This window comes from Misgurnus anguillicaudatus, chromosome 12 (genome assembly GCF_027580225.2).
Source record: "Misgurnus anguillicaudatus chromosome 12, ASM2758022v2, whole genome shotgun sequence".
NCBI classification, from domain to species: domain Eukaryota; kingdom Metazoa; phylum Chordata; class Actinopteri; order Cypriniformes; family Cobitidae; genus Misgurnus; species Misgurnus anguillicaudatus.
In genome coordinates this window covers 2,966,871-2,992,862 of record NC_073348.2, presented here as the reverse complement: position 1 = coordinate 2,992,862, position 25,992 = coordinate 2,966,871, and the positions used below count along the sequence as shown (strand labels likewise).

At 37.9% G+C, this 25,992-nt stretch overlaps 1 protein-coding gene across 2 annotated transcripts in view; it reads right to left on the bottom strand.

Moving 5' to 3' along the window:
* The window catches only part of LOC129446046 (uncharacterized), a 28,642-nt gene extending 3,238 nt beyond the window's left edge, over positions 1 to 25,404 (bottom strand). For both annotated transcript variants that reach the window (XR_008645014.2, XM_055207001.2), the window contains exon 1: positions 25,272 to 25,404. The gene's annotated coding sequence lies outside the window, so the exon portion shown is untranslated. The remainder of the gene's footprint in view (positions 1 to 25,271) is intronic.
* Between the last annotated feature and the right edge of the window lie 588 nt (positions 25,405 to 25,992).

Below are 25,992 nucleotides of genomic sequence, written 5' to 3'. Positions count from 1 at the left end.
AACTGCTTTGCAATCAGTCGCTTTAGCTTACCTGACTCTAACGTAGAGGCTTCCTGAAATGAATGAAAGCACCAGAGATGTATTTCATTATTATTGTCATGTAGTACTGAACATGTGACCTTATCTCTGTCTTAAACACAGCTTAAAATACACGCTGAAGGCAAGTGCTGCAATCCTACTGTATATAATACAGATTTCATTTTAATTTTGATACATTTGTATTTTTTAATATGTAGAGCAATTTATTTAATTTGGATAAATTTGTTTGTCTTTAATCAGGCTTACCAATTGTTATAATTTATATTTGTGCTTGTCAGTTATGAATAAAGGTAACATTGAACTGCTAGCAAAAACTTGAGCTCCTCCCCTAACAGATGTTATCTTACTCCAAACTTTTAAATAAAACCTGAGAGCCATGCATTCACCACAACAAACTTGATCAGACATTTAAGTTCATCACCTTAAGAACACAATAAGTATCAAAAGTCTGTTGATAATGCAAAACAGGCAAGACCATCAACCCTCACTCACTCAACCATCCATGTCATGGTCTCATTTAACCACTTTTTTTAATTTTAGATGGTTACAGTTATTGTTTTCAATAGCCAAACCAAGTTTAGCCTGTTAAACACCAAATAAACATATTGTTTATGTATACTTTCATTCTTTCTTGTTTGTTGCTTGATAAGAAAAAAAAAGGAAATCGGATCGGAATCGCCCAATATGCTTAAGAAAATCGGTATAAAAACCGGCCATGAAAAATCAAGATCGTGCATCCCTAGTTCACACCAGACGCGTTTGAGGCGTCAAATTTGCGTCTACCGCGTAGTTGGATGCTTGAACATTTTGAGTGTACTCGCTTCAATCGCGTGTGTGAAATTCCAGTCTTCGGAGACATTCACGCGGAAATTCGCGTTATGGGAGGGGCTTCTGCGACTCCCCTCGCTTCCTGTAATCATGTCACTACTAGAGCAAGCTCCTGATTGGTTAACGCGGCGTGTTTTCCGCCAAAGTTCACATTTCCCGCGGCAACACTCAGCATTTACAGTGCTAAACGCCTCATTCGCGGCACAAGACCTCAAGACGTGCGTGAACGCATTTTCACATTGACTTAACATTAAAATCACCTGCGCTCGCCCCCTCTACCACTGCTGGTGTGAACGCAGCACAAGGCCCACGCAATTTAGGGGCCCCCAAAGATAATTTTTTTATTAGTAACAGTAAAAGTAGTAATTGTAATTGAATGATACATGTACTTAACGGCGGAGTACACAATGTTTAAAAGCCAATGTTGACATTTAAAATCACCTATACAAACACGTCCCCACCCCAATAGAATCTGTACCTTCTTTTTATAGACCCGCCCCACACATACGCAACCCCGGCACGGATGTCGGTTAGTAGACACGCCTCTTACTGCTAATTGGCTACAAGTGTGTTTTGTTAGTCGGCCCGACTCCCTTTTCCAAAGCGTTTTTCAAACATTGTGCACTCCGCCTTTAACAAAGAATTACCAATAAAAAAATTTATGGCTTGTATCTGCATTTCCAGCAAAATACCCCCCTTTACTGCATGGTTTCGTCCAGTCTTACGTAGCCTCAAGACTAAAGGCATGTCCATTTGAGACACACACACACACAATCAGCGGAGGCTCGTTTCGTGGTGCGCAGCAAAGCGCAAATAACTTATAAACATAGCTTAGCATAGGTTTGGACATCAGAAGCTAAAAGAGAGACTGTAGAGGTCAGAGAGAGAGAGAGAGAGAGAGAAAATGTGCTGACAATTACCTAATGTTTTGTAAAGAAAAGTAACTTAATGTTACATATAATTTTTTCACAGAGCGTCAGTTATAGCCAACTGCTAACAGTACTTAATGGTCAATTCAATAGGTTACGTTTATCACCGCTAAAAATTAGGATAGCATTTTTGTCCAGATATAGATCTTGAATTTGTAGCCACTTGCCAGTATTCTTCTGTTAGCACAAATTGCTAGTGGACTTATAGACATGTGAGACTGCCTGTGAAAACCAGACTAAAGTCTCTAATCTAAGCGTGAAATAAAGAGCATCACAGTTTGCCCTATAAACAAAATTACACCCAAGGTATAAAGTTATCAAAATAATTTTAATAAACCAATTCCTTGTCATACACGGCGTCAACAAATTTTACAGAGCATGCAAAAACATATTTTAGGGGGCCTTATCATACACGTGGGGGCCTTATCATACAAGTGGCACAATGCAAAGCTAGACACAGTTGTTTGTTTGCTAGGTTGATCCCGACTCAGTTGTCACATTTTGCGTCACATTATTTAAATAGCAAATGCATGCGTGTTTATTTCTGCGCCCAAGGGCGCGTTGGTCTAAAAATTGAGGCAACACATTGAGGCAACTATTCAGGACTCCAAGGAAACAAGTCCTGTTAGAATACGTCAATCTCAGCCAAAGTTATAAGCGTGTAAAACATTTGTCTTACCACTAGGTGGCGCTGCAACGAAACTGGGCATGCCCCCTCAGTTCCTGACTGGCATCACAAGTACCAAGTGTTGTGTCAATAGGCTTAAGTTTGTCGAAGAGACAGCCTCAAATGTGTTTTTTAGCGCTCTACGTAAAATTTGTTGATGCGATTTATGGAAACGGATTGACGAATCAACACGAATTTCATAACTTTTTGCCTTGAGTGTCTGTAGATGCTACAAACTGATTTTCGTGGCAACCGTGCAAAACCTCTAGGACGAGTTCGCAAAAGTAGGTTTTACGAATAATTCAAAATGGCGGAAAAATTTTCATGACGGAAAATTAAGTCATAGGGACCAGTCGAATCGTCTTGAGCCAAGGAATCAGAAGCAACATTTGTTTCTAGGATTTACGGATCAGAAGTTATAACAAAAACGTAAGTGCAAATTTGGACTGTTGGTGGTGCTAGCGAGTTTGAGATAGAGACTCTAAATTTGCTGTGGATATTATTTGGACTGTCCTCTATCACTGTGCCAAATTTCATAACTTTCCTACGTACGGCTCTATGGGCTGCCATAGACCGTAATGGCGGAGGAAGAATAATAATAACAATAAAAAGAAAACTAACGGATACAATACTAATTCTAATAATTGGTAAGTCTGATAAGACTTTCACTCTTATGTTAAGAAACATAAATGTTTAATAAAACTAGCGTGTAAAAATACAGCAAAATTGGTCTCAATTGACTAACAAATGGAGAACAATCTTAATTTTCAAAATGGGTGTATTAATTTATGCCAAGCACTGTATATTACAATATTATTATATCTAAATATTTTTTTACAGATGGCTCAAATGTGGGTCTACTTCACCAAGGACACATCTGGTACAGTTATCTGTAATATTTGTGCAGGCTCTGTCAGTCAAGGATCAAGCAGCCTTAAACAGAAAAATACAACCAACCTGTGGGCACAACTTAAAGTGAAATAAAGAAACATAAAGAAGCCTATCATGAAGCATATGATAAAGCAGCAAGCCTAAATAATACAGGATAAGATCACAAAGTGTGCTCCTTTGATTAAAGATCAAAGGAGCTGGAAATGATCGCCACTGATATCTTGCCTTATACCATTGGGGAGGGTGCTGGTTTTAAATGATTGCTGGCCAAGGCAGAGCCCAGATACCCTTTGAAAAGTGATAAGTATTTGCACACTCAGCTGCTGGACCAAATTTACTCACAAGTTGTAACTCAAATAAAGCAAATTCTATCTGTGAAAAATGTAGGAAACAGCACTACCTTTATCACTGACTGTTGTTCAGGTTTTACTGAAGCCCTCATTAGCTTGGCTGCTTATGTCATTGATGAGAACTGGAACAGAGTCCAAATTGTGTTAAATGTGAAGGCCATTTCTGGGTCTCACACAGGGGAATACATTGGTTAGATATTCCTGACCATGCTTGAGGAATGGAACATCAACACACAGGGCGTCCTCCTTGTGCTAAGGAACAGTGGCGCAAATATAGTCAAAGGCATGAGACTTGCAGAGATTCCTGAACTGAGCTGCAGTGCTCTTACACTTCAGCTGATCATTAATGATGAGCCTCAGCTCTCAGAGGGTGGTGGGGGACATACTGGCCAAACTAAAAAGAAAAGCCACTCATTTTAACCACTCAGTTATTGCACGGCAACGGCTCTCTGCAATTTAGAAAGAGGTTGGTGTTCTTCAGCATTCCATACTTCAGACTGTGCCAGCCAGATGGAACTCCACACTGCACATGCTCCTGAGGGTGTTGGAGCAAAAAAGAGCAATTGCAGCCTATTCAAGTGACCATGGGCATTTCACCTGTCCAACTGCAGACGAGTGGAATGTGGCAGCCAACCTGGCGGAGACCCTGACACCACTGGAAGAAATAACAAAGGAAATGAGCAAAGACGACTCCTGTGTCTCCTGCCATGTGTAGCGGTGCTGAGGTGTCTGCTGGAGTCACAGGGACCCACCAGTTAAGGAATCCAGACTCTGAGGAAGACTATGCTGAAGACCCCAGATAAGAGGTTTTCCAAACTAGTGAAAGAGTCAAAAGAGGTAGTGCTCGCATGCCTGCTTGACCCACGCTAAAAGGAGCGACCCTTATCAGCAGAGACACTAACCCAAGCCAAAGGATACCATAAAAGACAGAGAGTGGAGGACCAGGCCCACAGTCTTCTAGACAGTCTGTATGACACCATGCTCACACAACCAGTCATGCACAAGCACCTGAGGGGATCCATGAAGAGCTTGAGAGGTACATGAGTGAGCCAGTCATAGACAGAAAAAGAGGCAACCCAATGGAGTGGTGGAAGCACAACAATAGCCGATTCAAGGGACTATCAGGTCAGGCCAGGGGATATCTCTCCTGTCCACCCTCCTCTGTACCAAGTGAGAGGGAGTTCAGCACTATTGGAAACATTTATGAAAAGAAGCTAAGCTTTCTCAATGGAGAAAATGCAGAAAAGCTGTGCTTTTTCAACGAATTTGTGCAATTTGCTTGTTGATAAGAAACATTTAAAGTGACACCATGTAATTTTTCAACCTTCATAATAAATTTTCAAGACCCTTGTGGTAGTACATCGACTTTAAATAGGTTGAATGACATGTCTTCCATAGCATGACGGGGTCTGTATCACTTTTACTCGTATTTTAAAACTTAGGGTTTCTGGTAGTAACCAGAGCACCAAAAAAAACTCCAAATTCGACTGCTTTACGGCATACGTCACTTCCTCCACACAATTTGTTTTTAACGTGAATTTTGCTGGAGGCTACTTAAGGAGTGTAGAGAGCAGCTTACCGTATGTGACTCCGTGGCACAGTTTTAGTGTCACGGACCTATAACACGGGCGACCCGGGTTCGATTCCCCTTTAAGGCAATTTTTTAATATAAACTCTTGATTCATACATAAATGCGATGTTCTTTATAAATTACGGCGATTATCTTGCATATAGTTCCCTGTATTCAGATGCTGTGTCCACGTATTTACCTTTCTTTTACTGTGTCTATGGTATTTACATTACAATCCAGGATGCTACAGCAGTCAAACTTGCTCACAGTGTAAAACCAAACCCTATTCATTCACCAATCAGATCCGAGTGTTTCTCTCTTCTCTCTTCCTCATTTGCTGCGTTCCGCTGTCACTCGCGTGACGTATTACAAAGCGGCAGACCTAAACACGGTTTACTTGGATTTGGAGCGACAATTCTCACACAAAAGAGAGGAAAAACGAGTGCCATTGCGGAAAATCCTGGTGGCGAGGGAGAGAGAGACGATGCAACAATATTTCTTTCGAAAAAGGCAAGGAAATATTTCTGGTCGTTTCACAATTGGAAGGCTGCAGCCTCCGGAGGTCAAATATGCAGGCTGCCTACGTCATGAAGCCTGGTTTATTAAGGTAAACTGAGCATTACATTCGCAAGTCATAAGCATACTGCAACAATTTACGATTAACTAAGTATAATAGTCAACTTTACAATTGTTAATATTGTGAAATAAGAGAGTCTTGATGACGTATGCAGCTTAGAAATACAACATCCGGAGGCTGCAACCTTCAGATTGAGACATGGCTTCTGCCACGACGAGTTCCTCATCAGAAAGTTGTAACATGACTGCGTTTCTCCCTGTTGTCTCAAAATGTTGATCGTTTAGCGTTTTAAATGTTTCGTTTTTAGTTTAGTTTTAAGGTTGGCCAGTTCCTTTCCTTTGCGACAGTGCTGCGGCGCTTGTGGCCTTTAGGGGCGCTAGGCGTGAAAAATACATGTCTAGCACCCCCTAGTGGCCAAAAAGTTCCATGGTGTCCCTTTAAACTGTTATCCATTGTATTTTATGTTGGTGGGTATCACAAAACAGAATACGAAAAAGAACAGCGGTTTGCAATGATTCTCCTTTCCCCCACAAAGCACTGTATGACTTCACGCTGGGGAGAGAATTTACCAAAGCCACCTTGAGAGCATTGAGAGTGACTATAGGGAGACGAGTAATGTACAGTTCTGATAGCGCAGATTATAGATAGATAGACAGACAGACGCATAGGCTAGTATAGAGAGATAGGCAGACAGCCAGATAGCATAACGTGAGCATAACTTTGTGTAGCTGTAGAAAGTAAACAAAAATTAACATATTGTGCGTGCTGGCTTGAGGGGGTCCATGATCCTGCCTGAAACTTTATGCGATCTTCAACACAAACAGCATGTCAAATCCTGGAAGCTGAGTGAGGCACGTCACATCTGGACTCACTTCCTTACAGCCAGTAGCGGAGTGACAATCGAGAGAGTCTGGACTTTCTTAGTGGGCCGATCTGATAATAGTTATACATTTCGAGTTATATTAGCAACACCGTCATAAATAATAATTAGCATGGTAACTTTGCAGTATACCACAGTATACCACATTATATATTTCCTACGATGTATTTATGATTTCCAAATTATATACTTAAGTATTAAACAGCAATAAATGTCTCATCTATCTCTATGACTCAGGTTGAGGCTTTTCTACTTGCGGTCCCGGTGACAGGTGACTTTACTTTCAGCTTTGCGTTTTTTATATCTTGGTCCGCTTGAGCTTTGCTCGTTCAGTGTAGGCTAATGCTTGATATTAGCATTGCTTTTTTGATACCATATCTGTGCAAACTTTTTATAAAAGATATGGTTTATTAATAATAAAATTATAAAAAAATGGGAGAAAGAAAATGCAGCGTGTGGTCGTAACAAGAGCCAGTTATCGCCATAGAAACCGGAGACACACTGAAACTTTATTCAAGCTTTAGCACGGTAGCTCTTGTGGCCGTTTCCCGATCGACTCGGGTTTTACACAAAATATTAATCAGAATTAGGACCCGAAGTAATTAAACTAAGACCGACCCCGACGTGACTGACCATTTAAAATATAAATCCGGACCCGCATGGGTCTCGGCCTCTAATGGTACAACTCTTTTCAAGTTCAGACACATGGAAGGATACAATGAGACACTTGCTTCGCGTCGCACCCAATTCATTGAGAAACAAAGCACGCAACTGAAGCCAACTTGATGTGTTGAAGGCTCAGTGCACGTTATAAAATGTATTCTTAAAATACACATTTCTGTTTTAATAAATGCTCATAGTAAACCATAACCTAAAACATAAGGTAGGTACAAAAATAATCAGTGATACATTTGCGACCCATTAAAAATTAGGGTCGCAATGGCATTTCAAAAGGTTGCATATGCCTTACAATAGGCACATCGATGCGATTGTAATCCTTGGCCAAACATACACCCCGCGTGTCATCACAATAAGACATTTTGTGCCTTTGATTTTACACGCTTCCAGTTTCTCTGATATTGCCATTAATTTCTCATGTCACCATGGCAACCGCATTCGAAAAATCACATTTCCGAAGCAGACAAGTTAGCTAAAAATGGTTTGTCAGTTTGTTTGCCAACACTTTCTGATAAGATTTAAGTAACATAAGTAAATGCTAGGATGTTAACAATTAATCTATCTTCGATTTATTGTCGTTATTAATTGAATTGATAAAACGTAACAATGGTCGAATAAGCAAGGTCGTGCACGTGTTCACGGCGTTTGTGCAAAACACATACAGGAGACAAAATTAAGCTTTGACGCAGAAGTTAAATTAACCATGATTACGATCAACGATGCTGTATGTCAAGCACACACCTGGGCTTTTCAACGTCATGCAAGACGAGGCTGGCTGCTAGGGCTGGGTAAAAATATTGATTCATCAATGCATTGCAATTATTTATTCCTCAATTCAATATCGATTCATCAAATCCTATGAATCAATTCAGCCTACCAGCCAGTGGCGGCGCTGTGGGTGGGCAACACTCTAGCGCACGCCAACCGAGGTAATTTGATCCGGCCCTTTATGTAGTCTGTGAAAAAGACATCTCTAGAATAAATAAATTTAGAATTAAAATAAATGTAGTTGGACAACGGGCCCTACAGTTACGAGTTGATGAGCGTGCATCTGTTACAGCATGAGATGCAGAGCGCGAGTCACGTGACTGGCGCGAGCAGCTGTGTCACGTGTTTATATTCGCGCTTTGGTCCAACGCAAGCCAATCGCGCCCGCATATCAAGACGCGATGACTGACAGTGGTGAGACCACGGACTCTATGGCTGTTTTAACTTCTTGTATTTACAAAACCGCCTTTTCCGTCAGTTGTTCTTTGATATGTCGGCTCAATGATGACTTGCTTATCCACAATGACATTAGATGTCTTAATAAAGGAAACGCATTGAAACGATTAGTAACAGTTAATCACCCATCACGCCCAACACCTGCACCACTAAACACGTATCTACTGACAAACATACACCTGATTTTACTGCTCTAGCGAAATCTAAAAGTATAATTTCTCTTATTAGAAGCTAGACTAATGTTTGCCAATTATTAAGATGGCTGTTGTAGTTTAAATAGGGGTAGTGAAATAATTAGCTTTGACAAAAAACAGCATAAAACGATGTTATGTTACATATTGTAAACTTTTTTGTTATGTGTACTAAAGTGAGTAAATAAGTTAAATTCTCAATGAGTGTGATATGGCTCTTATTTACCCCTTTAAATGTAAATTAAAGCTTTCTCTGGAATCTTACAGTGCACTTACAGTATTGTTCAAAATAATAGCAGTACAATGTGACTAACCAGAATAATCAAGGTTTTTAGTATATTTTTTATTGCTACGTGGCAAACAAGTAACCAGTAGGTTCAGTAGATTCTCAGAAAACAAATGAGACCCAGCATTCATGATATGCACGCTCTTAAGGCTGTGCAATTGGGCAATTAGTTGAATTAGTTGAAAGGGGTGTGTTAAAAAAAATAGCAGTGTGGCATTCAATCACTGAGGTCATCAATTTTGTGAAGAAACAGGTGTGAATCAGGTGGCCCCTATTTAAGGATGAAGCCAACACTTGTTGAACATGCATTTGAAAGCTGAGGAAAATGGGTCATTCAAGACATTGTTCAGAAGAACAGCGTACTTTGATTAAAAAGTTGATTGGAGAGGGGAAAATCTATAAAGAGGTGCAAAAAATGATAGGCTGTTCAGCTAAAATGATCTCCAATGCCTTAAAATGGAGAGCAAAACCAGAGAGACGTGGAAGAAAACGGAAGACAACCATCAAAATGGATAGAAGAATTACCAGAATGGCAAAGGCTCAGCCAATGATCACCTCCAGGATGATCAAAGACAGTCTGGAGTTACCTGTAAGTACTGTGACAGTTAGAAGACGTCTGTGTGAAGCTAATCTATTTTCAAGAATCCCCCGCAAAGTCCCTCTGTTAAAAAAAAGGCATGTGCAGAAGAGGTTACAATTTGCCAAAGAATACATCAACTGGCCTAAAGAGAAATGGAGGAACATTTTGTGGACTGATGAGAGTAAAATTTTTCTTTTTGGGTCCAAGGGCCACAGGCAGTTTGTGAGACGACCCCCAAACTCTGAATTCAAGCCATAGTACACAGTGAAGACAGTGAAGCATGGAGGTGCAAGCATCATGATATGGGCATGTTTCTCCTACTATGGTGTTGGGCCTATTTATCGCATACCAGGGATCATGGATCAGTTTGCATATGTTAAAATACTTGAAGAGGTCATGTTGCCCTATGCTGAAGAGGACATGCCCTTGAAATGGTTGTTTCAACAAACCAATGACCCAAAACACACTAGTAAACGGGCAAAGTCTTGGTTCCAAACCAACAAAATTAATGTTATGGAGTGGCCAGCCCAATCTCCAGACCTTAATCCAATTGAGAACTTGTGGAGTGATATCAAAAATGCTGTTTCTCAAGCAAAACCAAGAAATGTGAATGAATTGTGGAATGTTGTTAAAGAATAACAGCTGAGAGGTGCCACAAGTTGGTTGACTCCATGCCACACAGATGTCAAGCAGTTTTTAAAAACTGTGGTCATACAACTAATACGTTGCAGATCACTATTCTGAATCGGACAGCCGATCTTATTACATATATTTCATGTACTACGGCTTTTGATCATAAGTCCTTATCGATCTAAAATCACTGTTAGAGTCGTTTATAACATGCATTTGAAAAAGCAACACTCGTCAAACATAATTATTAAACATATTCTTTATTATCATGAAAATACCTGAAAAGGTTTGAAGAACAGCAATATAAATATATCCTTCAGCCATTTCATGGAGCTGCGTGTCATCACAGATGCGTGTTTATTGTTCTTTGTCTACAGCGCATTTTGATTTTCTGCACGAGAGCGCCCCCTGGCTTTTGGATGTAGCGGCATTTCACCGTAATTCATTGAGAAACAAAGCAAGCATTATCGGCCAATCGATCGGAGCATCCCTATTCAAAATGATTTATATTTTGACATTCTCTATTAGAAAACTTGGAATCTGACAGAACTCCACCTGTTTGAAGTTGACAGAGTCAGCAAAGTTAAAGGGGACAGAGAATGAAAAAACATTTTTACCTTGTCTTTGTTGAATAATGGTAGTCTACCCACATTCACAAACATACAAAAAGTGTTAGAGATGCTAAACATCTCAGTCTCTAGAAATTTCTCTTTTAGAAATGTCAGCCAAAAAACAGCCCAATCTGAAAAACTGATGCTTACGACATCACAGGCATCTAACTGCCCCTTCACTTTAAAATAATTGGCTACATTTTTTGAGTGGCAGCAAAGTCAGCCAATCAGTAATGAGATTGCAAGTTAAGCCAGTAGGTGGAGCCAAATAGGGGCAAAACCACTTGTTTAAAATCCCCCACCCTAATAGAGCTATCTGAAAGAGGTTTTTAGGAAGCTTCTAAGGCATTACAGACCCAAACAAAATAATTTTTGTCTACATGTCACATCACAGAACAAGGATAAATACCCCGTTCAATCATTCTATGTCACCTTTAAATTACCACAAAAAATACCACATCCATACCTTAAAATCACTGGTAAAACGAATATATTATAGCACACACAAAGCAAAAATAATATCAGTATATGTTAAACTTTTTTCTTTTATTGTTTGAGATTGAGACGGCAGCTTTAAGATTTAGGGCCAATCCCATTTCTCTGTCTTACCCCTTCCCCTACCACTTCGTCTTACCCCTAGCTCTTGTCCCTCAAAACCAAGTGTTAAGCGCTAGGGGTGAAAACATACCCCTATGAAATGAGACACCGCTTAAAATTTACGGTTACGTCATCAGTTAATCAGCCGCCGAGTTTCTTCTGGCGTCCCTGTGTGATACAGGACGGTATACGTAAAGCACATACCGATGTCTCCAAAGCAAGTAGTGTTATGCACTGATATCAAACGAAATTCGCTGCTAACGTTAATGGAATTTAGTTAAAACTGTAGACAAGCATGCATTCCATTCATGGCTAGTTAGAGAAATACGGGAATGTTGTGCAAATCAGCAAATACGGGAATGTTGTGCAAATCAGCAACGTAACGTTAGCGTAGCAAACTAGCGAAATTTTAAAACATTTAAATTAAGAACATAATTCAATTATATATGAACAGGACTGTGTAGAGCACAAAACAAGACGTTAGTAATTTTTAAATTAATTATTAAGCCGAAAATACTTACATTTATGGGACTCTCTGGACGCTCTAGCCGCCATTTTTGCCGGTTGCGCAGTGTATTCTGGGTACCCCTTGGTTTCAAGTAAGCTCGCGGAAATTCTTGGTTTTAAGGGGTATCTACCACTTGCCCTTAGGCCTACCCCTTGATCAAAACGAGAATTGGGATAGCCCTTACTCTCACGTGAACGTGCAAAACTAAGGGGTAGGGGTAAGGGGAAGGGGTAAGACAGAGAAATGGGATTGGCCCTAACTGTATAATGCAGATCTAATAGCCTATAAATGTTACACATCAGATATTTTTCTTCAACGATTAATCAAGCATTTACTTAAGACATAACAGATTATCTGCATGAATTCTTGATAAAACAAATATTTTTAAAACTGTAATTCGGTGTAGATGTCTATATATCGGGGTTGCGCACGCGCTTCAGATCTGTCAGCGTAAGGAAAATCGCTTGAGTTTTATTACTCTTAATAATTATTTTTTCCGAATTTTATCTCTCTTAATAGCTGGAGTAACATCAAGCAAGTCCTGCAGTCTATTTTCTAATTCATGCATGTTTTAAAAGCGAAACTTTCAGACATTGTATTAGTTTAAGCATTTAGGACAGTGCACGTCTCAGAAAACATACAAATAAAGATCATTTTGATGTCCAACGACCATTAGATCATAGGATTTGCTAGACGACAGCTTAATGTTCTTATTTGTATCATGAAAATCTCTGACTCATTTAGACAGCACAGGTCACATTTCTGTGTAAACTTCAGAGAGTTGCGTCACAGTATCTCATACTGTAGTGTATTAAAGGTCACCTTCTTTCTGATCCCATTTTTTAACCATGAGTTCTGGCCTCCAGAGAGCGAGTAAATACCGTAAAACTTCAAATAATAGCCTGGGCTTTTATTTTCCCAAACCTATCGTCACACTAGGCGTCTAAAAGAGACAAGCGTCTGTAAGAGACAGGCTTTTAATTTAATTGTTCCAGCATGACAGCAGGAGGTTACCACATATTACGTTTTATTTATAATTTGAATGTGTTTAAAAAATTAGTTCGTGTAAGAATAACACTCTTAAATTATTGGCAGCATAAATAAAGCAAACGAGGAATGCTTTTTTATTGGTTGTTGCGTGAAATCTTACCCTGATACAACAGTGCTATTTTCTGATTGGCTATTTGTAGCCTCCTTTTTCTTGGATTGGCTCGCTCAACTAGAACTTCAGGGGAGACGGCTTGATAGAGAGAGCAGTGCAGCTAGATACATTTTGGGCGCTGCAGCATATTAAATATGATAAATAGTGTTTCCCCGTGAGAAATACAATGTGAAAACACTACCGGCCCACCGGGAAAAGTCCCGATTGCCTCTTTGCTACTGTCATCATCACTTCAATCCTGAAGATGAACATTGTTGTGTTGTCATAGTGATGAGTAATGGAACGACTGCATCTGTCACGTGATATCTACTGGTAATCAAAACTTAGCGTGTGCAATCTGCACCATAGAACTGGCTTAAAACGATGATCTGACGGGTTTTAGAAGATTAAATACAACCTAAAACTAAAAAACAGCCCAGGCCTTTATTTGAGACAGGCGTTTATTTTCCCAAACCTGTCGTCACACCAGGCGTCTTAAAGAGAAAGGCGTCTATTTGGGGCATATCACCACTCTGAATCCGTAAATTTCGTTTGAACCCAAGCGGAAGTAATGATGGGTTTATATGGACGTGAACTAAGGGCGCACTCACATTATCCAAACCAAACCGCGCTCGGGCGCGTTTGACCCCCAAAGCCTGGTTTGTTTGACAAGTGTGATCGCTCTGTTCCGCGCCCGGGCGTGGATTGGTTAATCGCGCCACGGCCGGGTTGCAGAGGTGGGCCGGAGCGCGGTTCACTTGGGCTCAGGCGCGGAAGGCTGTGGTGTGAGCGCATTCGCGCCTGAGCACGATTCAAAAGGTGAAGACGTCAGCTGCGCGACCACTCACCTTCATCTGTCGCCGTAAAAACCTTTTGATGCGCGCAGCGCGGTTACGTGAATGTCTGAGCTGCGCACGTGACAGATCAACTAAGCAATATGATGACATGTGAGAAGGCTGTCTGTAATCGCGTACCAAACGACTCCGAATAAAAAACACAGACTTTTCATTACGGTGGGTTCCAGTGTTAAGAGAGAGCTTTACTTCCTGCTTTTTTCCAAACAATCGCATTTTAATGACGAAAGCGCGCCCGGACTCGGATCGATAAAAAGTACAGTGTGAGTGCGTGCACCTGGGGGAGTAGGGAGGGGTGACAATCGCGCTGGGGCATGGTTTGGTTTGGTTTGAATAATGTGAGTGCGCCCTAATATTATGTCAGAGTTTGCTGCTTGTGTTGTAAGTAAACATGCTGCACAGTGTTTTGCACATGATATGCAAGAGCTTTCTCTGATATTTCAGCGCAATTGATTAAATAATCTTGCACAACTCCCACACGCTCACAAAATTAAACTAATTAAAGACGGGGAGATCAGTCGATTTAGATTTATCAATGAAAGCCTAAAGATCACACTGTGTGTTCGCGCTAGAAGTCAGAAAAGATGTAAAACACTACGCTCAGTACCTCAGATTAGAGTTTACAAGTCCTGGTCAAATGATATCTTCAGAGTGCATGGATACATTTTGTAGTGATTACAGCACAAGAATGTGATTTCTTTACCAAGTCTGTCTTAAATAGCCTAAAGCTTTTACAACAAAGTTAAAAAAAAGTTGATTGTTAGTTTGATTTGTAAAAGTATGGTAAAGTTTAAAAAATTATGTATACTATATATAAAGAAAAAGAAATTATCTGTATTCGTAATGAATTTATTTATTATGCCTTAATCATGTTTGGACTTAGTTTTAGTGTTTATTTTTTGTTTTTACACCACCCAGTGACTGGTGCCACCAAATTGAGGCCCAGCACCACCAGCACTACAACTTTGTGGCGCCAGTGCCACCTCTCTCAAATGTTAGTCTAATGCCCTGTAGTTAGTGTGAAATGTTGCTTTAATAGCATAAAAAATACCTGTAAATAATAAAGCTTAAAGTTCACTTCCTGGTGATATATTTTCTTTAACAGAATTCACCTTTCAAAGCCTACAGCGAACGGCCGGATTGGACTACAGCCCTCTACTTCCTGCTTTAATGACGTCACAAGAACAGTTTTTTGATTAACCTCCGCCCACAGGAATACATCAATTGCCAGCTAAGCTAACGGCAAGCTAAGCTGCTATCGAATCACCTCACACTAAATAAGCTACACAATCAGAACTCGATACGTATTTCTGAGGGAGGGACTTCATAAAACAAGGAAGACATCAGCACGTTTTGAGGACACGAAAAACACCGCTATACAGATAAGTAAATTATGTGAAAAATAATAGGGATGCACCGATCAGGCCTTTTTTTGCTGGATCGGATATCGGAATAACAGGAACGATCCAATTCCGATACAGCGCGTTACCCATGGTTTTTACTGACACGCGATTAAAACGACATAAGTATTATAAAAGCACCATAAACGTTTTATGCACTATAATCAAAGTCATCTTACACTCAATAGCTTCATGTGAAGGAACAAAAGCACATTTAAAGATATTTAAGTTCACAGAAACACTGTAACTTACTTGCAAAGGGAGTTAATCCACTGGTGAAGCGGACGAATCCACAAACACAATAACTGTAAGCTATTTTAGCTTAATCTGATTTTATCAGATTTTTTTATATTTTGTCTCAGTAATGGTGCTTTTCCATTGCATAGTAACTCACGGTTTAGTTTAGGTCGGGTCAGCTCACCTCACTTTTGCGTGGTTAGGTTTTCCATCGATTTTAGTATCACTTCGGAGTGGGAGGGATTATAGGCGTGTCTTTATATTTGCGCTGCCTACTGCTGTGACATCATACAAGTGAAAGCGTCATTGTACATTCCCATACATTTATTTATTTCTCAGTCCACCACAATATTTAAATTGTTTGAACATCTCATTTATCACTATCTGTCTCACATGACATTTTCTGTTTGCCGTGGCGTCAGTTGACGGCGCTCCGCTGAGCCTCATTGAAATTGCATTTAAGCATATATTAATGCTGACGTGCTCGTCGCGAATGTTCCGCCACAAACTGCAAGTCTGAAAAAAACGGGTATGGTGTTCCTGATTCTCAACCTGTGAATGTTTTTCATCGCTAAAAGGGAGTTTGGGAACTTATAGCAGAGCACAGATGAAAACAGGTTTACTTGAGACAGCGCAAGCTAGCATGAGGGTAAAGCTAATCTTTTACATTATAGCGATGACGCTGGTAGTGACTATTCTCTCAGACCAATCAGTGATCTACAGTGTTTTCGCGTCACGTTTGGTATCAGCTTGGATCGCTTGGAACCCTAACCGAGGTGGTACAAACAAAAGTAACGGGTACTACGTACTGCACCCAGTGGAAATGCTCCTAAAACTAAGCTGACCTGACCTAAACTAAACCAAATCTTGGGGTACTATGCAATGGAAAAGTGCCATAAGCTGTTGATGGATGCAATTCAATGTGCTGAGCACACGATGAATCTAATCTCTTCATGTATTAACAGTTATGAACTTAACTTTCCATTGCGGAGAAAGGATTCCCATGTGAGGATTCTTCTAGTGCATCAATGCACAGTATGATTTAGGCGCACTCCCTAGGTTTTAGGCGCATCAAATCTGCACAAGGAATGTGCATAAAAGGTCCGGTTAAGTGCATAACTCCCAAAATAACCATTTGCACGATAAAGCTTTTTTACTGTGACTTTAGACTCGTGAACCCAATCTGGTGTCTTGTCTCATCTTGTGGATTGAGTGTCTCGTAACACCCCAGTAACGATTATTCGATTGACTGATCGCTAATTTAAGCGATCATCGAAGATGGAAAACTGCATAAAATGAAACCCCTAGTAAATGCATTATCCAACATTAACTCTTTCCCCGCTATTGACGTGTTATTTCGTCGATCTGCAATGCCGCTATTATCCACCAGGTGGATCCACCAGTTTATAAGTTGCACTATTCCGCAACTTATAAAACCCGGAAGTATTGCCCTAGGGCAAACAGCTGTATGTCCGTGTATGTTTTAAAGATCGCTCTGCATCTGATCTCTATCAAAAGTCCTTCACAAAAATGAAATTATCTCAGCTTTTTGCTCAAAATTTGGTGTTTTTGATGAAACCTACACATATTTGAGAGGTGATAAAAACAGAACAAATGAAGGCAGGATGAAACAGATTTTTTTGTTTGAAAGCAACTTAGCTTAATGGCGAGACGTATGAATGAGGAGAATTTCCAGCGCATCGAGAGACATATCAACACAGCATATCACTTCATCAAGAATGAACAGCCATTATGTTATTCAAACGGTGTATTGACTTGCTTAAAAAAATTAAAACAGAGTTTATGTGGGATCTCAGTACCACACAGATATGTCGGAGGTAAGAAATATTTAGTTTAATGTCTTAACTCTTTCCCCACCAATGATGAGTTTAAGGCAATCTATATTTCCGCTATTACCCACTAGGTGGCGGGCTTACCCAACTTATAAAACACTGGAGCATTCACTGATATTATCTGATCTCTAACAAACATCCTTAAAACCCACCCATATTTGAGAGGTGATGAATAAAAATGAAGATTAAACTGTATTTTGTTTGAAAGCAGAGGAATCAGCATTAAACTTTTGTGAAAATCATGAAAAATGCTGGCGCTGGCGTAAAAGAAATAAGTCCACTAAATGCTCCACTATTTGTTAAAATGGATAGAACTGCATGGAAATATATGCAGTATATCTTTTCCCTACTTCTGGTTTGTTTCCATCACACAATGATTTTGACCTATTATAACATTTTCTAAATATTTATAATTCTAGATTCACAGACAGTATCTTTGAGGTTCTTTGGAAAGAGATGCTAGATTAAGGCAATCCACTTTATTAGCGTGCTGGCTAGGGATGGGCATAATTAATCGACGATCGATAATTGATTGTTTAGAATTTCGTCGATATGTAATTTGTTATCAATTAATCAAATGCATTTTTTTTATCTAACTCCTGTTTCACAAATACTCCGTATGCAGTGCGTTTGCGTATGTGTGCGGCGAATCCGTCAAGCACCCGTTGCAGTGCGCTGCTGACCGCTTATTCTGCATATGAAACGTTCATGTGATTGACACTTTCTGTGAACACTTTTCCGCATAAACAATAGAACAAAGCATCATTTTTTTTTACAAAACAATATATTTTAGATATTATTTGACAGACCAGTAAGTGTGGATTAAGGATGTTAAAAATCTCTAGCCTGGTGGTCAGGATCTGAATGGATCAAATCAGCAGTTTTGCAATGGTTTATTTATCTCCACATATATCATAAATAAAAATAAGCAGAGTAACTTTGCAAGTCTACACTTCCACATTATATATTTCCTACTATGTATGTATATGATTTCCAAATAATAAACGAGAGTATTCAACGACAAAAAGCGTCTCATATGGAAATAAATCCTCACAATATTATTATTTCTTAAAACTTTATGACAAAAATAAGCAACTGTATTCCTACAGTTATTCAAAGATGCACACATTATTCCGCATATAATTTGAATATTATACAAAAGTATTTATTTAACGGCACGTTTCATATGGCAAATAAATATCATCACATTAACATAACAGCATAATGAAATGAATAAACAGACAATGAAACAGGATTGAAATATAAATTGTATTATTATTACCGGAAAAAAGCAATATTGCTAAAATAATCTCTGAGGTAAATGCGTCAAAAATGCTGTTACCCGCACAATAAGTCTAAATGAGCAATAACAGTGAAAAAAGCATTATTAGGCCATGTCTCAAAACTTTATATTACAAAAATATATTTGAAATAAATGTATACTTACAGTTATTCAAAGATGCACACATTATTCCATATTACTCCCGTTTATGAGCAAGTTTGTCTCTGGCCTCCCTCTGTTATGTAATAGATTGACAGGTGCGCATCTCCGTCTTTCAAACATATATCATTTTGTAATTACTACCTTAGGAAAATAAGCCATGATTTTATCATTGTGAAAATGTTTTTTTTTTTCAGATTAAAAACGATTTGTATTTCCGCAATTTTACTACAAATACCATGGTTATGGTATATTGTGGAGTTGGAGACCATAGTAAATTTGGGTCTACTGTTGTTTTACAACAAATAAAAACTAAAAGACTATGTTAGTATAATTATACAATGGTAAATGGGGCTCACAAAACGCACGCTGTTTCACACATACTCTGTATGCGGAATAAGTTAGCGCTGAGGTACCTGTGCATCCCGGTCAGTCTCCTCGGAGCGGCTGTTTTCGGCGGCGGCTGGACTGACGGTCACCATGGGTTGCGGTCGCGTCTGACCCCAAAACATGCTTTTATTTTTTTAATAAAAATCAGTAGACTGGTGCAGAAGTTTTATGCGAGTTACTAAAGTTAGTTATTTTTCACGAGGCTTTAAGTAGCCTAATTTGTTATAGCCTAATGTTAGGAAGGCTAATATCTTGCACTTTCTTCTGGCTTGAATAATTTTGAGTTACATTTTGACAAACCTTTTAGATCTAAGTATTATGTTTTTTGTTTAATTTAATGTTAAACATGAATCTGCTTTTTTATTTATTTTTGAACTAATGAGGTCTCTGTTTAAGAACGCTGGCTCGCAGCTGCAGGTTCCGCTGCTTTAGAGCACCGCACATGCACGCACATATATGTTTGAAACATATTTTAACTGTCTGCCACAAGTTGATCTTGTAATAAAGGTCTCATCGAGGAAAAACACGCTGTATATTTGTATTCATTGCATTTTTTAAGTATAAAAGTTAAATAACAAATTTTATAATAAAAATATTAATGATTAATCGATAGTCGATCGTTAATTCTCCCGACGATCGACAAAGAAAACTTAATCGAATGCCCATCCCTAGTGCTGGCAGAAACAAAAACAACACTGTATAAAATGTAATACCACTGTTTTAGTAATATGGGTTAGTTAACGTTCTTGCAAAGATTTATTTTATGAATTATCTTTTGTGCAGTTTTTATGCTGAAATATCTGAGACCATAGCCATGACAGGCTAATGATGAATACAATGTGTAAAATTATATCTGACTTTTGAATTATTATTTTTAATATGTGACACAAAAATATTTTTTTGTGGGCCAGTGAAAATTTTGGCAGGGCAAGTGAAAACCTGAACCACTGGCCCGATCGGGCCAGTAGAATTTTTTTTGCGTTGAGCCCTGAAAGGAGCACTTTTTGGAAGGCAACTTTTGTGAAAATCCTGAAAAATGCTGGCAGGGAAAGAGTTAACTAACATTAAGCTGTAGTTTTTCATAATTTATGGTGCATTAACTAAGATTAACATTTCGTTTTAATAATATATTAGTAAATGCTACAATTAACATTAACTAAGATTAATAACTGCTATTGAAGTATTGTTCGTTCATGTTAGCTAATGCATTAAAGGCGCTCTCAGCAAATCTGTGTGATGTCACTTCTTGTTAACGTCCGAAGTGTTTTCAAACAAAACGGAGCGTAGCTAACTATTCCCCTCCCCTCCCTTCCGTGCTTTCTGAACAAATCATGAACGCGCCCAACCCCCACTCCCAAATACTTCTTGTCGATTATTGGCTGGAACACTTTGTTATGTTTCGTGTTTTTGATGCAGTTTGCAAAGCCTGGGCTGTCTTCAGAGATCACGCTTTTTTAAAGTGTGTTCAGAGGACAGGCAGCTAGCAGATAGTGAGGAGATGTTTACTGTATGAAATAAAAACTGTTTTATGGCCTAAAATGCGTGAATATGCTTAGAGCACCTTTAACTCATGTTAAAAAGAAATACAACCTCAAAAAAGGCATGTCCCAAGGCACTCAGTCAAATATAAAAAGAGGAGAAAGAATGAAGAAAAGCCAACTTTTCTATTTTAACATGACGTAAGCCATACTTAAAGTCGCCATGAAACGGAAGTAGCGATTGCCTTATTTTCCCCGTGGTGACGTATATCCGAATGAAATGGCTTCTGGAATGAAATAAGGCAGGGCTGGATTTGAATTTGTCCATTGAGATCTGATTGGATCGTTTGAAGTTGGGTCGTGTTGCTAATTGCTAATCGCTGCGATCTTCTCCCGGACCCCGCCCAGCTGCCATACCATATGACCGGAAGTGAAGAGAGATCGTTTTGAGGAGGGGAGGAGATTTGCATTTTTGATTAAAGATTATGAGCACACACAATTTTTTTAAAAATAATGAAGCTTACAGATAAGTTATTTGTTAATAATACTACAATATAAAATATATATATATATATATATATGGGCCATTCTACCGAATTGGTGCAAATTGACACTTCAAAACTTCTTGAAAAAAGTGTGTTTTTTCCTGCAAGCTTTGTAGTCATAAACATAGAAGAACATCTAAGGAACACTAATCTACTGATTGGACACTTTAGTTTCTTAGCATGTTTTTATACAGTTTCGAAATGTTTTCTCTCTCCCAGAATTTGTCACTACCGAAACACAACAACATTTGATATAAAAATTAGGTTTTTAATAGCCTATTCTGATTTTCTTTACATTAACCTTCTAAATATATTTTTTACATTTTTTTTAAAGACAGTGTCATGGTTATATTGATTAGAAATATTATTTTAACAAAGCTATAAGAGTGGTTCATCAAATTAAATGCATTTTGAAGGCAATATTTCTCTGTAATTGCCATACATGCACTGATACAGTTTTCAAATTCAAGGATTCATTATTTTAAATTTTTATCTAACTAAATAAAATTATGTCATCTTTTCTGATAACAAAACCTATTTTATTTTTCCAGAACATTATTTGTTTCGGTCGTGACATCAAATGTTCGGTAGTGACGACCATATTGGATTTTCCATATTTTGTGTAAAAAAAAGTAATTAGTTAGTCAAAAATGGTTGCCATTATGCAGTCAAAACATACAGCACAAAGAATATCTAACGCAACACCACATAAAAGCAGAAAAAACTGAAATTACGCTGAAGAGATGGCGTATAGTTCAGACCTTGAAGGGATGCAAGATGCTGTGTTGATTTTCACATCTCTTGAGAAAAAGATGACATAATGTATGTCCATATAAAACTTCAGGCCCACAGTATAAACTACAGAATTTGGTGTGTGTGCACCCATGTCCATCTGTAATGTTGGTGTACACATGTGTGCCTGTTTTTCCATTACACATTCTAACTTCTCTAAACCTTCTTAACTTATTCTCTTGTTGCTGAGTTTGACTTTTTTGAGTTTGAAGTAAACTTAATTTTTTATTTGATTTGAGGTAGGTTGAATCAATTTTCATATAAAAGAACTAGTGATAGACCGATATATCGGCCGATTTTTTCGAGTTTTATGTGTATTTGCATTGGCCGATTTGTGGCTGCTGTGTTCACAGAGTTTTTCCGGCATTATTTACAGACAGAAATATAGTTTTTTAAGTTCAATTAATGTTACTTTTTTAAATTGAGACTTATAAAAATGACACGATGATGCCATATTTTACAAGTAAACTGAGTGAGCAAAAGAAGTATCGGCTCAAGAAAATAGGCTCTCTCAGTCTGTCCGCTCTACTTTCATCTTTCTGTCTATGCATGTTGGTGATTCCTCTCTCTCTGTAGCTATCTCTACAAATTAACCAAAGATATTTACATTTACATTATTAGTGTGAGCCTGCCATGTCTACACTTATCAATGACATGTCAATTTACAATGATACTGATAAGTGCTATCTGTTATATCATTTATATAAAGCAATCAGTCAAAGTTCCGCTAAATTAGCGCAGACAGTTTTCCTAGAGACCAGAGGTAGAATCATATAGCCTTCATTTATATCAATAATGAGTCAAGCTACTACTGTATGAATTAATTAAATTAATCTGGCCTAGTTCATTTTATCTTAGTTTGTAGTCCTAGTCAAATCACGTACAACATTACAGAAATATGACTGACAAATTATTTGTACTGAAAAAGAATATATGTGCAGTTGAAACTTTCTATTTATTAATTAAAATAAAGAAATAAGTGTCATTTTGTCACTACCGAAACAATCACGTCACAACCGAAACGTCAACAAATGTTTCGGTTGTGACTGTTTCGGTAGTGACGATTTAAGCTAACTTTGATCCTACTGCTTAGATGCTAATCAGTACGTAGTTAGCTAGCACGGTTCTCGACATTGAAACATGAGTAAAACCTAAATGACCAGTAGAAAAAATCAAAAAAACTGAATTAATCATTGAAAATGTGTGATCGGTAGTGACATTCATAAATGTCACACACTGATTTCCAAACTTTTGATCAGATTTACTTCAAAACCATGAGACTGATCTAATCACCATGTCATCACAAGAAAGAGAGGCACAGACAAAGTTTCTGGTTCAAAATGGAGGGGAGTGGCTTAAAGCAGTATTATATTATTGACCAAACTATGCAATGTTTCGGTAGTGACGTGAAAATGCGGGACAGTGTTTTTTTTTTTACATGATTTTACATGATTTTCACTGAAAATATCCAATAAATATATTTTTGGTTTTAATTAACAAAAGTATTCAAAATGATACTTCTTAAAAGAATGATAAAAAAAATTAAAAAAATTATTTCATATTTTTTTTCCTATGGTGAAATTCAGACCTTGGGGTTTGGGACAACCACCTCTCAATTGAAAGCACCATATAAACGATGATATTTTATATATAAAACCTGACGCTACCTCAAATATTACTTTGGGTTTTGATTGCTATTTGCTTATATTTTTTTATTATCAAACATTTACCTACATTAATGCTTTTTAAATTAGTTTTTTTGTTCCGGGACAGCAATTTGCACGAATTCGGTAGAATGGCCCATATATATATATAGTTTTCATTTCAATTTCATTGCGACTTTAATAATAACTTTAATAACTTTTTATTAATTCCTCCTCCTCATTATATTTGGCTGAGTGCCTGGGACCTGCATTTTTGTCTTTGGATTTTTCCCTACCCCTAGAGCACCTATCACAACTATATATTCCATCTGAGCGCCAAGTTGAAACGCTTCATAAAAAATTCAACCTATTGTAAAATGTTAACATTTTGAAAAAATAACTGATAAATCTGATTTATCTGACTAAGGCACACACTGTCCAGACCATGAATGCATTTGAAAAAGTTAACTTTTAATGGACGTAATCAGACTAGCTGACCTGTACACGCTCACTCAATAGATGGATGATGTGAGGATTATATCCAGTTAAGTTTAGTGGCCTAATATCAGCACGTCATAAATAAACCCAGTGTGTATTAAGAGAACTTGAGAGAGTATAAATCAATAGATGTCTATAACTATGTACTGGATGGAAGCAGACAGACACAAGTATTTTTGATTATCATGTCAGTCCAGTCTGCTTGTTTTAAACCATGGGTGTAGTTGTTTTTTTGTTTGGCAGTAGCAATGCAATTAAATTAAAGCCTGTAATACAACAACATGACATTTGCCTTTCTTTTTGGCAGCCGCCTACAGTTTTCTCTTCTATTCTATCCCTAACAAACTCTTTTTAATAAAATAGTGCTTTAAATTCTATGATTTTGTTATCGCTGTGTTAAAAACAGACATAATAATATAACTGAAACTAGATTTGAATATCAGATAAAAATACAAACAGTCTGTATCGGATTGCAAAGCATTTCTCAATGAAAGATGTAGTCAGTTGTGCTGAGAGGATTCATAGATATATCACTGACTGCAGTGTTTAAAAAATAAACCTTAAATGTTGTAGACTTAAGGTAATGAGGAAAAAATACATGTTAGTGCACAAAGACTGAAGTGTAAATGATAAAGCAGAAGATTAATCTGCTGTGGTGTTTGTTGTACACATCCTCGTTTTAAACTAAAGACTGAATTAATTTCCTCTTCTTCTCTATAAGTTCGAGACGAGCGAACAATAGTAAATATATTCATGTTTGTCTTGAGCTTTATATCTGATCTGAGCAGACCGTATGCAGTGTTTTAGTCAGGATCAACTTGACACAATAAGTACAGAAATATAACAGTGACATTATCATCGTGATAATGTTGTCATTTAAAATACTCGCGCACAAGCGCGTTCATCATGTGAAGGTGCACTGAAACTTGTTTAAATAACAATAAAGAGTTAAATTATAGTTACCAAAGCGGGCGTGTGGGTTTATTTTCCTGCTCGTCCGTCTCGCTTCTTCTTCTTTAGGTTTTATGGCGGGTTGAGAAACAACTTCAAAGCTGCATACCGCCACCTACTGTTATGGAGTGTAGAGAGATTAAAGTGGTTCTCAACCTTTTTACACCAAGTACCGCCTCAGAAAATATTTATCTATTCAAGTACCACCATAATGAGCAGCATTTAAATACAGTAGTGTAGTAAACCTTACTATTCAGCTAAAGTTTAAAAACAAGGCAAGTTTAAAAACAAGAAGTATAGGCCTATTTGTTATTGTAAAACACTGTAAATGCACAGTTTGAACTTACATACAGGTAAATAAATAAAACATAATTAAATGTGAATGTATTGAACCTAAAAGTTCAATAAAAACTGTACTGCATTTTAAATGTTTAAATAAAAATGAACTTAAATAAAGATCAAATTTAAATGTGTTGTACTTAAATGTTAAAGGTGACCAATAATGTTAAACTGTATTTTATTTTCCCTCGTCATAGCCGAATTATTAGAGCTGTGTATATGGTAATGACATATCATGGGTCTCAAACAGAAATGTTTCCTCATAATTATGTAAATCTCTTGCATTCAAAAGTCCACCAAAAACAGGTCAATCTCAACATACCCATACAGAAATGTAATATATGTCAATATATGTAAATAACATAATGTCAGTGCCCATGTATGTCTGCTGCAT